Raw genomic sequence first — 2,421 nt, forward strand, 5'->3', positions numbered from 1 at the left:
GGTCCAGAGATTGCTTTCAGATGTTTATGACACATTAGACATTTCATAGAAAACACATGGTATAGTTAGTTGTTTTTTGTTTGCAGCTATTACACCGAATGATCCTCTGCCGCATGAACTCGAAACTTTTTTTATCTCTGGGTGTAGCGGCATGGCCTGGTTATGCCGGTTGAAGATTAACTGGTGGAGTTTGGTTTAGCGGACAATCGTTGAGTCAGTCTGCAATGTGGAAAACATGATTATGAATTTAGATAAAAATGGTTTATATGGTAGGTTGCTGATATGGTTTAGCACCAAAATGTGAGTGAAGGTATAGCTCGTTATCGGAATAGATATGCTCTCGATGGGTCGGTGTTATCCATTAGCGATCGTATTCCATCAGCCATCGTATGATGTCAAGCTTTTCAAGGCTACCTAGGCTCATGGACGCCATGGCGTAAAAGTCCAATCTACTCCAGTTTATCATGTTGCGTGACAAATAACGCACGGCAAGCGTCATACAATATTGTGGTGCTGCAGCATGTCAAGTTGGGCCGCTTTGACTCCGATACCTTCATAAGAAATAAAAGGGCTTCCAGTTGAATACAATCATATACAACAAAATAAAAGGGTAGCGGTGCATCGGAAAAATCACCTACCAAAAATCGACATAAAAATCATTACTTTATATGTTACTAACGATTAATAATCATAAAAGTTAGCAGCTTGTGATAGAAAAAAGGCACGGGCACACCGGATTAGTTATCGAAACTGGATAATGATTGTGATATAACTGACTATAACTTAAGTTAAAAAATAAGCAGCGTAGAATCTGAACATCTCGTATGCTGCTACACACATGATGTTGAGTTGCAGTGATTGTTAATCTTGGACAAATTAATCACTATTACATACAGACTATCAATTATTCAGTAAACTTTTAACTATCAAATACGTGTGCATATGGATTGTGTACAAATGGGAGAACACATCTCAGTTAAAATTTAACTGAATGCACTATGGTCTTGCAGCAAAACAAGACAGTAAAAAAGATACAATCATCTGGATAAAGAGGATAGATAAGGGAAATGGTGCTTACGTCATCGTCTATTCGCCGTCACCAGACAACGAAGCGCGCCGTCTCCATTTGGGCTTCCTCTGTGCATCATCGCCACACGCCATTGATGATGATTGCCCGCTGCTGGCCACGGTTTGTGGCAACATGACCACACAGTCGTTTTGCGAGTCCACAAACTGAATCCTCTTCACCCTTGCCGGCATTTTTCCCGTGACCTCCATGGGTGGTACACTGGAATAGCAAAAATGTGATTACCAATTAACCCTAGTTCGTACATAAGCAGTGCGATGGTGAAAGGAATGAGTGGGGGGTGATATTGTTACTAACCTGCTGGGCAACCTTGATTGAACGAAAAAGATCGATGTGTAAACAAATGTGGCGGCGCCGGTGATCTCCCGAGAATCAGACGCGGGGAAGGGAAACGGTAGTGTTCGCCGTGAACTGCAATGGAAATGAACTGCCCATAAAGATTTGCATGGCGATAATTGCGTCGGTTTTTGATGTGACTAAATCCAAAAGATCCGTTTCCATGAAACAATTATATTGTAATGGCCCACCCCTGAAACAGAGTTAAAAATTAACTTTCATCATGCATTCAACCCCCTACTAGTGTGTTAGTTAAAAATTAAATTTTATGCCTAGCATGCGTTGTGTTATTCGATAAGTTAAACTTTAACTGCATAGTATAACAGCGTGATGTGTCGCTTGCTGGTAGGCGTGTCAATTAAAAAATAACTCAATATATGCAACGTGTTTGAGTTAAATTTTTACGTAAAGCATATGGTTTGCGGGGATGTTCAAAATATAAGTTAAAACTTAATTTATATTCGTAGGGTGTGTTGGTGCTATTTGGCTAAGTTAAATATTAACTGACAGCTATTAATTGGTGGGATGCCTACGTGATAGGGGTGTAGGGCAGGGGGTTGATTGTTGTGTGTCACGTGCCACATATTAAGTAGCGCTCTTTACAGTATATATATATATATATGTGTGTGTCAGTTAAAAAATAACATAATATGTGTGCAACGTGTTCTTGAGTTAAATATTAATTCGTGTTTACTGGCTTGTATTTGTGCTTCCGTAAGTTAAAATTTGACCGAAAATAGTCAAAACTTAACTCACTTTATTACTTTATTCGAGTACACCCCGCAAATAATTGAAAAAGTTAAAATTTAACCGCAACGTGCAAAGGTGGGGTGGTTGCTCTGTTGGTGGGTGTGTAAGCTTTGGTTTGATTGTGGTGTGTCACGCGCTGTAATATTACGTAGCGCTCAAAGCGTTGTATAGTAGTTATATAATATATATATATAGCACGGTGGCGCTACAAAGAGCGCCACACAGACAATGCGCGCTACGAAATATCG

General features: G+C 39.8%; 1 long non-coding RNA gene across 1 annotated transcript; it reads right to left on the reverse strand.

Moving 5' to 3' along the window:
* Positions 1–233: 233 nt before the first annotated feature.
* LOC107305431 lies at positions 234–1,508 on the reverse strand. Its single transcript, XR_001551585.1, has 3 exons — positions 1,385–1,508; positions 1,079–1,288; positions 234–551 (listed from the first exon to the last, which is right to left on the reverse strand). It is a non-coding gene; the product is annotated as an uncharacterized LOC107305431 (long non-coding RNA).
* Positions 1,509–2,421: the final 913 nt, after the last annotated feature.

The sequence above is a fragment of the Oryza brachyantha genome, chromosome 12 (genome assembly GCF_000231095.2).
Source record: "Oryza brachyantha chromosome 12, ObraRS2, whole genome shotgun sequence".
Lineage (NCBI taxonomy): Eukaryota > Viridiplantae > Streptophyta > Magnoliopsida > Poales > Poaceae > Oryza > Oryza brachyantha.